Below are 14,165 nucleotides of genomic sequence, written 5' to 3' on the forward strand. Positions count from 1 at the left end.
ATGTTTACGACTGCCTGGCCTCTGCGCTTCCGAACAGTTATAGCGTAAGGTCGGTTCTGTGAATATGCGTGGGCCCTGGGTCCGTATCCGCAAGAAGCGCTTACGTAAGAATTGTTCGTGAGAAAAAAATGCAGCAAATCATGATGCTGCTCATACTATGCGGTACCAAAATATTTCGAGACTGGCTTTGTTTTGAAGGAAGTAATTTGTTACTTTCTTCAAAACAGGTCATGGTCAAAACATTCTCACCTCCAAAATAGTCCCCTTGCACAGCAATACAAACAATCTCAGCGTTCCCGCCATTTTGTGGATACGTCCTGGAAGTCTCCTTCCCTCAACGAGTCGAACACCTTTCTTCAAGTTAGAACTTGATTTAATGACATCGTGTCGAAATGGCGACCTCTGAGCTGGGTTTTCAATTTTGGGAAGAGAGCGAAATAAACGGAAGCGAATCCTTACGAATTACCTGTCTCTGACGTCGAAGGTCACCACTATAGGGACGAAACGTGGACGTACGGGTACGACCCTGAGACGAAGCAGCAGTCGTCGCAGTGGAAAAGCCCAACGTCTCCACGACAATCCCCTTCCCCCCCCGCCCCCATAAAAAAAAAAAAAAAGAAGTTACACATGTCTAAAGCTCTACAAAGTGCATGGTCATCGTGTTTTTCGGCCTTCACGGTATTGTGCATCAGTGATTCGTCCCGAACGGCTAGACTGTAAATAGAGAGTTTTAGGGCGTCTGCCTCTGAGACAGGCCGTTAGGAGAAGAGTGCCCGATCTGGGACGCACGAGGAGTTGGATGCTGCACAACGACAATGCACGCTGTCACCGATTACTCCTCCGCATACGCAAGTTTCTCGCTTGCAACAACATGGTTTCTGCCCTACTCATCAGATGTGGCTCTGTTTCATGTTACGAGTAAACATCCTGCGCGCCACAGGGAAACGAGAAGTTACCTGCGCGCTTGTCGTAAAGGCATTTTTTCATGTTATCAGTATACCGCTACTTCATTCATCTGACCTCATTGACCATTAAAGCAAGGCAAGTCTGAGCCATGCCTATAAGTGGCCACTAGCGTGATCCTGGGAAGCTGTTCTGAACACCATCAAATACCGCCGTGACGTCGGAGTCTTCCCTGTTGTAATTTTCAGCCAATCACAAAACGCGTATCCGCTCTTTGAGCCAATCAGCGCTGAGAAGCTGGCGAATTTGGCAATATGGCACAGTCTAACGTTGTCCAGAATGACAACCTTGCTTACAGAGGACTCCTAAGAATTCAGCGGGCCGTAACTGGTTAACGAGTCGGAGGAAGCCAGCTTCTCCTAGCACAACTCGCACAAGAAGAGAAAACCTAAGACGTCGGCTCCATCGCCAAACGGCGACAAGATCATCGTATAATGCGCAAACAATTACGGCGTTTAAAGAGCGGGCCCAAACAAGAGCAACAGAAAGCGGCTGAACATTACACGCCTTTTTTCATTGTTCGTACTGCCGCGCCTTACGCTGGTTGCTACGATTCCTGCGAAAACATGACACTGTAGGGCATCCTGACATTTGCTAACGCCAGGGTCAGCGCGAGCGAGCGCTCGTTTTTCTCAAAAGAATGCTATGTCGCGCGCTCTTCGGTTCAACAGGTCGTCTCGCAAGAAAACTTCTAGAGGAGGAGAACGTCAGGAGCGTAATCGAACGGGCGACCGAGCTTAGCGGAGCTATGCGTCCCGCGAGAGCATTGCAGATTCACACACACACTCCCTCGCTAACAAGATTGTCAAAGAGTTTCGATTGCCCTATAGTGACGACGGCGAGAAAGAAAACTCGCGATTGAGTTTCGAATGAAAGGAGTCGCCAAACGAAACGCGCCGGCCCGAATCGCAGTAAGGTAAGGGGGTTTGCCACGAGGCGCACTTGCTGCTGCCTCGGCCGTGGGGAGAGAAAGAGAGAGAGAGAGACCCGAGCCCGCGCGCCGGCTGTAGTATCGGCGGCCACACGCACACACACACACACAACGCGCCGAGCGGCGCGAAGAAGGGCGGTGCGCGCGCGTCTGTCCCATTGGCTGGCGCGGGGCCTCCCGAGCGAAGGAAGGAACGTTGCTCGCGTTCGGAGAGAGCGGCGGGGTGGCGGAGGAGGGCAGAGCCTCTGCCGGGACGAGCCTGGCTAGGGGCGCGCACACCGCGAGGCAGGCAGCTGAACGCAGCCGGCCTGCTCCGCCGTTGCTTGGACGCCGCCGACGCGCTCTCGCTCCAGGAACCACGCCAACTGCAGCAGCGGCGGCGGCAGCAGGACCCGGCGCCGCCGCTATTAGCACAGTCGCCGCAGCCACGCCGGGACCGACTCGACGCCGACGCAGCCGCCTGCCGTGGGACGCCCGACCCAGGGCTAAGCCTAACCCCGGGTCCCCCCCACACCGGCTGCCGCTGCAGGAGCGGTGAGTGTTTTTCCCGCGTCGTCTGCTAGCGATTTTTTTTTTCCGGGGGGGGGGGGGGGGGGGGGGGGCCGTGATCGTCTTGTCAGCTGCTGGCGACCCCGTCGCCTATGCTGATGTCCCGCCGGCCAGTTTCTCGCAGTGTGTGTTCGTGTGTGCGTGTGTGTTGTGGTATTTCGTGTGCTGCCACGCGGACTGTCCCGAAAGTCGCGTGTCGTACGGTGGCCTGTCGTGTCGCTCCCGTTGTTGCGTCGAGCTGTACCTCCTCGGCATCCCTGCCGACTCGCCGTTTCCCCTGCGGCCTTTTTAAAACCACGAGCCGGGCTTCGGTGTGTCGTGGCATTTGTTCGTCGTACCTTGTTGCATGCGTAGCCACGCGGACGACATCCGCGCCGCATCTTGAGAGGGCGCCTCGATTTGTTGTTGCTTTTGTTTCTTTTTTCGTAAGACTTCTCGATCGCGCGGCTCGTTTGACGTTAAGCCGCCTGCCTCGCAGGAGTTCATCAGTTTTGCGCATTGGCTCGCGGACACGTGGAGTTGGTCATCGTTTGTCGCTTCGATGTTACGTGAACGGTCATTACTCGAGCCAAAACATGAGCTCGTCCGCTTCTCTTCCGCCGGTGGTGCACTTGATTCGAGTGCCGCGGATAGGACAGCTGTTGCGCGCTGACATTTATCAAGTGTTCGCCTCTCTCGCTTGCTCCCGTTATGCGGTCCGTCGTGAGCCGAGCTAACCTGTTTGCGTCCCCCGTTTCCTTGCGGGATTAAGGTCAAATATATCCTTGTTCGGGACGCCGGGAGATGCAACTGCCGCTCCCACCGTTCCTACCAGCTCATTTTTTGCGGTCACAATAAGTCTCAAATTGTCGCAATTAAACCGAAGTCTTCCGCGTTATTGCTTCAACGCTAATCGTGTGGTTGTCGAAGGGGTTCATTCGTCTGCTAACGAGTAAGTGCGAACGGTCACCCACAGCTAAAGGAGGGCGAAGTTTCCGGCACCAGGAACTCTTCCAACGACGTATCGAAGAGTGGGCCAATCGTATGCCACACTGATTTCGTAACACGGTGGCCGTCTTTCCAAGCTGCGCATCGCATCTTGGACGAATACTTGGCGCCGGGCGAACGAGAGATCTCCGTGGCCAATTTCGGACTTTCGATCGGTCATTGGTCTCCGTGAAGCTCGGGAAAAACTCCATGGCTCCGCGTGGAGCGCGGTTCTGTTCGATTTGACCCCCCCCCCCCTCCCCTCCCCCCTCTCTCTCCCTACCCCCTCTCACTGCCTGAATCGAGCTTAGTCCTTGCTCTGCGTCGTGGCTGACGGCCGCTTGCCGTGTAGCATCGTTGGCTGTGACGTCACACTTTTTTTTTTTTTTTTTCTCCGTACGTGCGCTGGAGTTGTCGGCGGGAGATTCCGCTCGGCGCGCTCGGGTCCCGCGCCCGGAGCGGGACCCGAGCGCGCCCCTTTCTATATTGCTGCGTCGGAGCGTGAAATAAATTTAGAGAGATTTAGCGGGCCTTTCGTTACGCTAGGAATGTATTATCTTAGTATGTAGTAACGAGGATGTTTTACGGTCTATACAGCCTTGTTACTATAGCTAAGAGAACACGTTCCCTATTGTAATAAGGGGTTCGCTAAAACTTCCTATTTTCCCACGTGAAGATGCGGATTAATAAGAAAGGTGCGCTCGTGTCCCGAGAAAAGAGCGGGGTCAGGGACGCGCCATACCGTACATTCACATCATTGCGCGGAACGAAATCGGGAGTTTTAGCGAACCTTTCGTTGCGGTAGCGGATTTGTTCTCGTGGCAGCTACTAACAACGCTGTAGTAGTTCACACCTGTCGCGAGAATCGTCGCTTAGCATCGTAGCAAACGACTTGTTTCTGTTCAGCGCAGGCTAGGTCATCGCCTACTTTGACGTCACAACCTCTCCTTTATTATTTTTATCTTCTTTTCTGACTTTCTTTTTCTCCTTTGTTTTACTCTCGGCCTTCGGAGAAACTGTGGGCTTAGATTTCGCACTCCGCGCCATCGGGTTACTGCAAGTTTCCTAATTTCATCACACCGGTTATAGTTCTCTGCGGTTTATACTATCGAGCTCGCTTTCCCCTTCCATCAGCACCCATTCTGCAACTCTAATATATACCACCTGTTATCTGCGCTACGCATTACATGACCTGCCCAGCTTCATTTAGTACACTCTTAATCTCAACTATACAATATCGGCTACCCCCATTTGCTCTCAAATGCACAAGGCTGTCTCCCTGTCTCTTAACCTGTTCCCTATCATTTTTCGCTCTATCCGTCGTTGCACAGCAACTTCTCCTCAAGCTTTTTTGTTAACATCGAAGTTTCGGCCCCATATGTTGTTCTAGGGCCGGTGCAATGCGATGATTGTACACTTTTCAAGGATAGCGGTAAGCTGCTGGTCATGACTTGGTATAGGACCCGGCAGATAGATTATTTACGTTTGATTCCGCTCCGATAGTTGTGCGTCCTCGGCGGCAAACATGCAAGCGCGTTAACGTACGATGCTGCTTACAGTTGTGATACAATGTTTGAAGTCATGTTGCACACTCTATATAAAGCATTGCGAAGTACTACACACCGCTGCGTTCTTGAAGCTAATTGCGCAGTGACGTCGTGCGGTGTACCATACGTTACGCCGTGTATGCGCTACAGGTTACGGAATTTTGATTTTGAAAGGATCACTTACCATTCTATACTGATAAAATTCTACTCTTGAGTGTCCTTTCGAGAGGTGTAAACAGTGTTTGCTTCGTCTTTCCGTTAGGTGTTGTACGCGCCATATTTAGACGTTCACTAAATGGACATGAATGACGACTACAACGGGTGTAAAACTTGAAGAAACGCCAAGTCAAACGTTATATTCAACCTAACGCCTCGACGAATTGAAGGACGAGGTTTATCGTGCAGGTCAGGATGGTGAAAACTTTTGGCGAGAGAGGCTTAACCAGTACATTTCACGTCGAGAAACAAGGGAAGGTATAGCTCTGTTGGCCCTCTCGTAAATCCGATGCTTGGGAGTATATATTCGTAGCCCAGGCGCCAGGACAGCAATACGAAATTATACTGCCGCTAGAATTTGGTGCTGTGGGGTTGACAAATTGAGTATATCTGTGGTGGTGAAGCAAAACTACGGAAATACAAAAGAGAAAATGAAATCGTGGTAGGCTGGTAATCTCTTGCAACCATAATTGGGCAAGTTAAATACGTGCCATGGAATTCATTGTTTCATATAATTATTACCCTTTCGGCAGTCCTGGAATACCAAAGAAGGCATCATCATCAGCGAATCTATTGACACGTCCTGTGAGCGCTAAATGTTGAAAGTGATAGCTATACAGCAGCAAAAAAAAAAAAAAAAGGAAAAACGCGAGAAAGAAGGGGGGAAAAAAGCACTAAAATAAATATTTTTCAAGGGCGTTGAAAAAGTGAAAAACAGAATAGACAATCGCAGCACAAAAATACACAAGTGTGAATAAAAGTTAACTGCTAATTAACTACAGAAAAGTTGAAAGAATGGTTTAACTCTGCATATGCCAACTTCCATTTACCTAATTCAAGTACACTTGAAACGCAGAAGTGCTCTCATTTCACAACCATTTGTGATTTGAATTAAATTGGCTGCACTTAAGAAACATAGCAAAGTTATACTGGCTGTGTGAAATTGTATTTTTATTTAGCGCCTCCCTTTTTTTTTATTAATATTGTCGAGAATCAGCAACTCTAAGAAGAAAAACACAAAAATAAAAACAAAGTCGAGTTGTAAAGGAAAAGAGAAAGAAAAGTAAAGGAAAAAAACTAAAATATCCATACTTGAGTTTTTTTCTTCTTTCTTCAAGATTTATTATTTTAAGAAATCAAAAGAGCGGATGACCTCAATTAATAACTTACTTAACGTTAATAGATTTTCACTTTTCCTATTCATTTGGTTTATTTATTTATTTATTTATTTTAAGTTTGGGGTTTGACGTGGCAGCGTCCCGATATGAGGCACGCTGTAGAGGGGGGACGCGCGAATAATTTTAGCCACCTGGGGTACCTTAACGTGCACCGCGATTTAAATGGCGTCGGAAATCGAACCCGGGACCTCTTGCTTAGCAGCGCCAACTGCATGGCCGCTAAGCTCCTATTAAATGCCATAGACTTTATAAAAAATTGGAGCCGTGGTTGACGAGCAAGATGATTTCATCGCTACCATGTATTCAGATAGGAGCTCAATAGGTAAAACTTGCTCTTAACTAAAGACTTCACGTTTTCGTGCCATTAGACAAAAAAAGAGAGAGAGAGAGAGAGAGAACAATCAGTTATTACAAAGGCGACTGCGGCACACAAAGGCCAAGGACTTGCGTTCTTTTTTTTTTAATTTTCATTCGATTACACAAAACAGGTTTGTTGGCAATTTAGCGCGCTAAAAGAAACAATCGCGGGCTTTAACTGTAGCTGTTCTAGCCCCGTTTAGCGGCGACAGTTGTAACGTTACGTTCGCAGCTGTTTTCGAACGTTCACTTCGATATGATGCTGCAACTGCTATTTCGCCGACTAAATCAGGAATTTATGAAGCCCGTATCGCCTATGCAGCTGTGATGCTAAATTGTGTTCGCTGTGATTGATATTTGTAAGCATGTTTACTATAGCCTTCCGTTAATGCATTTTGCGTGTATCGTTTCCTTGTCTCTATCGTGTCAAGTCGATGAATGGATTGCTCAAACACTTCGTTAGCGTTGAACGGTGTATAAATCGGTAGAATCAGTCGGCAGCACCTTTTTATCTCCACACTATATCTATCACTATATATATATCACACACACACACACACACACACACACACACACACACACACACACACACACACACATATATATATATATATATATATATATATATATATATATATATATATATAGAAAGAGAGACAGATCGAGGCGCATGGGGTCAACAACATGGCGCCCATGGCCTGTTTCCGGCTGAGCAATCGCTTCCGGTGCCTGCAGCCCGCAAGAACGTAGGCTTCGAGATCTGTTTCTTTTACTCATAAGCAACCAGCGCTGAGGCGGGGCTATTACGGTGTCCACATCCACACTCCAGAAACGGTTCCACCTGGGTAACAAGAGCTAATCTCGAAGGCCATGCTTTTGCTGACTGCGTGCTGCGGAAGAAGCGGTTGCGCAGCCGGAAACACCTTATACGCGCCATGTTTTGGACGCCATCTTTCCTTTCCTTTTCTCTCCCTTTTTCTTTCAACTTATAGACGCTGAGCCGTGCTTCCTGTGTGACAGCAGCAGCAGCGCGTTTTCCGCTATGCAACCTCCTTCTCTCTCACACCCCACGCTTATGATGATGATGATGATGATATTATTTATATCGGCACCCCCTTCGGAACGGGACGGCAACAAACAGTCACTAGCCTACTTGAGCTAATCAGGTTTCACTACATCTATTGCAGTCTAGCTTCTTGCCTATCTCTCCTTTGTCTTCTCTCAGTCTTCAGCAAAACCTTGATATTATACGGTTACCTATATGCCTGTACCGATCCCTGCTCCATCGATCTCTTCCCTGCATTTTTTTTCCCCCGTCAATACTCTGTACGTCCCTGGCTTATCACTGCCGCCGACTGCGCTCCCATCAGCCTTGAGTGCCCGCGCTTCTGGAAGGTGGACGTTTCTTTACCGGCCTTGCTGGGCGAATGTCGTGGCATTCCGTTACGATGCACCTTGGTCGTCTCCTGACTTTTGCGGCAGCGGGTCTAACTCAAAAGCACAACGCCTTTTGGAAGGCTGCAGATGGGGATTAGAACGCTATAGGAGATGCGGGTCACGTGACCAGTGGAAACGGTATAAAGCGGCAGTGTTACCCTTTATTTCGCCGGCGCGCAGCCGCCAAACGACAAGGTGTTCGTGGCGGCGCGGTCCTCGTGAAATTTACACCTCTCTGCTGGTTCCTGTCTCGTGTGAGGCCTCAACTTGAGTTGCGGCGTTTCTTGTTTGTGTTAATAATAGTGTTCCTCTTTTCTTGGCCGCCCAACTGTTTATGCCGTACGAGAGCGCGCTTCGCGTTTCTGCAGTAGGGAGCCGAGATTACTCCAATATAGCGTATCATACGAAGTCTCGAGCAGCCACCTGCAAAGTATCGGCTGCCTTGAGGATAGTCGACGCTGCAAGATGGTGTGCTGATAAGATATCTAAACTGGTATACAGGTTAGACTGGCGGCGAAAGATAACTGATACAGTTACAAAGGGATGATGAAGAGGCCGCGGAGGTCGGGCAGAGCGCGCGTCGCTGTTTGCTACCCTACACCGAGCGAAGGACGATATGGCGATGAAAGAAACCGACATATAAGACGGGAGAATACGAGAAATGTGCTTGCTTACGAAGGAACTAGCGAAGGTAAGCGATGCCTGTTGATTTCGGAAGCGACAGCAGGAATTGACTGATGGGCTAGTTGGTATATTGCGTTACGCGAGGTTTCGCGCAAACGAGGCCCGCAAGCCGACTGAAAAAGACGAGGACGTGGTGCTACAAACGACTGGTGGTTTATTGCTAGTGGTCAATGCATACATACCACCGTTCAAGAGGAAGCAAGGAAGGAACAAACAACAGCAACAACACAACTAGAACACATTCCAGCAATGTAATCTGTTGTAGGCTCAGTATCGCGAAAGGAACATTTTATTTATTTTTAAAGCGAAGCTTTATATGTCTAGGCGAAATCGTATATGGCTAGGCGAAATCGCCTGTGTACAGAAAACTATCATCATCAGCATTGGCTCGAGCATCGTCGTCTTCTTCTGCAGCTGGCTCGTTGGCGCCCCTCGGTTTGCGCTCGGGCTCGTGCTCGGCACGCGCTCGTGCCACTGCTCCCGCGTTGGTCTTCGTCGTCTTCTTCGACAGCTGGCTCCGTTGCCGCTTCATCATTCTAGCGTAGAATTTCACTTCTCTGCTGTCGTCGTAATGGGGAGGCCGCGTTTACGAGGGTATGAGCCATTGCTTGAGGGGGTGTGAGCCATTCATTGTCTTGCCGTGACGGACAGACTTAATTTTGAAGCAATTTAATTTCGAAGAATTGGAAGCGGCAATGGGCGGGCGAATGCTGCTAACCACGCCGCCGAGCAAACTCGATACATCGAACGCAAGCGACGACGGCCGACTGCGGGCATACCACCAGTGACGTCGTTCTCTCCGTCGCGTAACCTCATAATTGCGAAATACTTTAATGAACCCTCGGGATTGACCCAGTGATATACACCGGAGTGGCACGTTTCAGCTTCGCTGGTTAACCATCTTCACGGAATGAAAGGGCCGACGAATTTTCTATTTATTTATTTATTTATTTATTTATTTATTTATTTATTTATTTATTTATTTATTTATTTATTTATTTATTTATTTATTTATTTATTTATTTATTTATTTATTTATTTATTTATTTATTTATTTATTTATTTATTTATTTATTTATTCATACAAAGGAACAGATCGGCAGCTCACGCAGTTTCTGCTTCTACTGTTAACCTCGTATACCGCCATGATCTCGCTGGTCAGCTGATCCATCTTCTCGGATCGCGCTTTCTGTCTATTAACAAAAAAATGAAATTCTAAGGTTTTAGGTGCCAAAACCACTCTCCCATAATGAGGCACGCCGTATAGTCGTGGACTCCCTGATAATTTTGAGCACTTGGGGCTCTTCAACGTGCATCCAATGCACTGTATACACGGGCGTTTCACTTTCGATCTATCGCACTTTCTGCATCAGCAAATGAACCGGTGCAGTATTGCTCGAAAAATCAGCTAGAAAAGGTGTTCAAAGGAAGTGCACGCGATGTAGGTGACCTCCGAGTCATGGTGGTTTCGACTATGCCTAGCTAGACTTATTGCTTACGCATGCATGGGCGGACGCGTTGTCATTGAAAAGCAGCGTCAAGGCCGCCCAGTTAGGTATATTTCCTCGGGCACAAAACGTTAGCGTTAAATTAGAGTTATGCGACTCTCCGCGTCTCTTTTATTTATTGCCCTTTTTTTTATACTGAACAACGTTACTACATTCAATCTAGTAACGTAGCTTGTAATGACAGCTCTCTGGCAGTCGCTGACAATTAAAGGTTAACGCTAGACGTCCCCGACCTGTTGCATAGTGTCGTTAGTGAACATGACGTCTAGACGCGTCCACGTGCACATGTTGGAATGCTCACAGCATATGCGTCTACGACGACTGGTACAAATATTTAAACCATACCCGGCTCCCCCTCCCCTTCCTCCCGCTTTGATTATTTTTTTTTTTTTATGGCAACAAATGTCTGCATGAAGCACGCAGTGTGAGCGCTGCAGTATAATTTTCTTTTCATTTGTTTTCAAGGCGTCATAAACAGCGCAGGAACTTCATCATCTTAAAAGTGCTCCGTAGATGTTGCTATAGTTCGCTATGCTGGATATTGATTAGCGATTCGCATCGTCGCTTCAAACGCCCCGGCGTCGGTCTGCATTTTCCCGCTCGCAGTCGCTCGCAAAAGCTTAAAAGGCCACCGCAATCGTCTGTACCGTGCGCCCGGTTTTTGTGGAGGGTAAGGCGGTATTAATGAAGTAGTGAGTTTTCAACTATTCCGAGACTGTATACAGTGGTGCGTTAAGTGAGAATAAGAACGGAATTTTATTATGTCGCGCGTTAATTACAGGTTGTGGAATACAGAACGAGGTCCCACGTAAAGCCATAGACCGAAGTGCGACCTCTTATTTATAGTAAACGTTAAAGCAGTTAACGCAACAGCAGTAACAGAACGACGAACTAAGGCGCGTTTAGAAATACAAGAGTATACAATACAGAGAAATAAAGAAAGATATATCTAGGAGCACGGCATTACTGCGAATACGTTAGTACTGCGCTTGCTTGTATACCTGTTCTATATTTTTGGGACTTGACATTTATGAACGTTCATGTCATGTTCGCCGGTATGACTTCTTTTTACAGGTATGTCTTTTTTGTTATCGTCCATACGTATAGAGCTGAAATATTTTTTCGTGCGTATTTGTTGCACGTATTTGTTTCGCATGTCAGTTTCATGTCTAGGCTGAAGTCAGAACCGCAGACGCCATTCGATGTAAATGTGGCGCTCTTGTTTATATTGACCCTGCTTGCACGTTGGCACTAACGGTCAGCGATCTTCGTGAGCATCAAGATTTAGAGCGATACTGAAGGGAAAGATAACTTAAACTGTATTAATAAATTACCCTTCTACACTACATAAAGCTAATATGATTATGAGAAAAGGCTTGGCAAACCAGTAAAGATGCAAGGACGGAGGTCAGGTGGCGACGCTGCCTTCAAGCTCCTGCACCAGCTCGCTATGACGTCATGGATTTTGATAGTATCTGCTAGGGCCTAGTTAAGTTTTTATCGATAAATATAGACAGCATTGTATTTTAAAGCAGCCACTAATTGAATTTAGAAAGTTTCGAGAACTTCTGTGGGTTGAGCCACAACGACCGACGTAATAAAAAAAATGAACTGAAATCTGTGACGTCACAGCGACGTACCGGGGCCTGCAGGGTAGCGTCTTTTTTTCCGGTTGTCAGGCGACTCGTTGCAAACAAGCTCCAAGCGAGCCTTCCTTGTGTACAAAAGTAATTTTCTTAACTAATCAACGTCACGGTGCGGGAGGCAGTGCTACTCTAGTTCGTGGGGAAGGGTGAAGTGCACTTTGTATTATGGCGGCGCTGTAGGTATTCGATGCATCCGGCAACCCACGGCGGCTCGACCTGGCTTACGCTAGAAGCTCTGCCAAGAGGTAGTGTCCAAAACGTGGCGTCTGTGACGCATTTCCGGCTCCGCGATCGCTTCCGGCGCATGCAGTTAATAAAATCGTAGCCTTCGAGATATCCTTCTTATCACTCAACCACCGCTGGGCCGTGGATTTGCACGCCACCTATTAGCGTTGGCGTTACGCTGCATTTTCGGGCAAACCTATACGCAGTATGCAGTGACACGCACACACACACACCCGATAAGCACGAGAAGCAATGCACAGAACGCCGGTTATAGGGCGTCGGGGTCGTCTTCCGTCGGGTCTGCGCGCCGCATACTCCCGCGTGTCCCGGGCCACAGCGTCGCGGAAAGCACGGCGATCCGGGGGCAAACGCAGGAGTCCCGCAGCTGGGGCCGCTCCGCTTAGCGGAAACGCGCGCGCACTTGCCGCCGCCTATTGCGGACAGCGCCCACCTTCGCGGCGGCGGTCCGCGGGGCGGCCGGAGCGGCAGCTGTGCCGGGGATACGCGTAGTACGTGCACATACGTGGCTGGCTTTGCCCCGGCCGCGCGAGCGAGCGACCGAGCGAGCTGGGCTGACGGTAGAGAGAGCGGGTGCCGCGTGAGGAAATAAGAGAGAGAGAGAGAGAGAGAAGAGAGAGAGAGAGAGTAGAGCGAAACACCTTCAGCGGCGACGTTAACAACGCTAGCGAGCGAAATGCCGCGTCCCTCCGTCCTGTGCGGGATGGAACGCGGGCTCGCTCAACCCCGGCGCGAGCCGGAACGCCGGGCGCTAACGTCCCAGATTGTGTACTGCGTGTCTCTTTCGCGTCTGTTCCTCCTCGTCTTTAGTGCCGCTTGTTCCCTTCCCCATGTACAGCGTGGCAAACTCTATGCGTGCTTCGCGCCATCCATCTCAAAACACTCTTTCGCCTTTTATCTCTCGACATCTGTCTTGGAAGGACCTTTTGCGGTATTTCGTAGGCGTTCAGGCTCGACAGCTAGGAACGCGGACAGTAGTAGGTCACGACCCCTCGGAAGGCTCACCCTCTCGTCGTCGGCTGTGCTATTCGGACCCCCCCTTTGCCCGTGCATCCGTGAGATCGGCGACATCCTCAAATACCACGCTTGACGCGCTCAGCGTTCCGAAAGCGCGCAGCTTGTAATCTCGACATGACGAATGTTTAATAATATGAATAACAGTTTCAGCTGACGTCGCCTTGGTGTTAACGCGAGAGCGTTAAGGGAGCCGTGTCGCAAAAAAAAAAAAAAAAAAAAAAATCCGGCGTCGGCGCCGACCGTCGTCTGGCGAGAAATCATTCCGAACCATAATCACGCAAGCCCTCCGCAGACACTAAATACTTTCTTTTACCACCATAGTTGCTCGCACTTTGTCTTACATTCTTTACAATGTTATTCCTCGGATTTTGAGAATGACAGCCCACAAACAAATGTCATGAAAGAAAGCACCGACAGCGCATTCATTTTATGTTGAATCTTCTCAGACTGAAATATTAAAAGCGCGAAACAATAACAGATGATCGGCCCACGCAAGAGGCCGCGTTTCTACCTGAAAGCGCGCCTTCGTGCATAGCGTTCACCGCTAGCGTTTCCCGGTAAACATTACGGTTACATAAGCTGCAGTTGCCGGGAAGCGTAAGAAGCAGTGAAGGATCTTTGAATGCTATCGCGTTCCACTCTTAAAGGCGAAGCTTAAGCGTCCGCCAAATTTTTCACTTTTATTCCTAGACCGCTAGAAGCTGCCGCGATGTTCGCTGCCTACTATGCATGATAAAGAAAAAAAAAAAGGTAATAAAAGAATTACCAAAACCTGAATGACGTTTCCGTGTATTTCTGTGTGTTCGACTACTGTCGCGTGTGGGTTCTTGTGTTTGTTGTGTGCTCGTGGGGTGCGTTGTGTGGGTATATTTGTGCTTTTAAGCTGAATTATACTGAATTTAAACTGCATGCGTCGACGCAAT

At 48.7% G+C, this 14,165-nt stretch overlaps 1 protein-coding gene across 2 annotated transcripts in view; it reads left to right on the forward strand.

The window, feature by feature from the left end:
* The first annotated feature begins 2,022 nt into the window (after nucleotides 1–2,022).
* The window catches only part of LOC119466012 (nucleolar protein 4), a 133,000-nt gene continuing 120,857 nt past the window's right edge, over nucleotides 2,023–14,165 (forward strand). For both annotated transcript variants that reach the window (XM_037726496.2, XM_037726497.2), the window contains exon 1: nucleotides 2,023–2,428. The gene's annotated coding sequence lies outside the window, so the exon portion shown is untranslated. The remainder of the gene's footprint in view (nucleotides 2,429–14,165) is intronic.

This window comes from Dermacentor silvarum, chromosome 10, assembly GCF_013339745.2.
Source record: "Dermacentor silvarum isolate Dsil-2018 chromosome 10, BIME_Dsil_1.4, whole genome shotgun sequence".
In the NCBI taxonomy this organism is placed as follows: Eukaryota; Metazoa; Arthropoda; class Arachnida; order Ixodida; family Ixodidae; genus Dermacentor; species Dermacentor silvarum.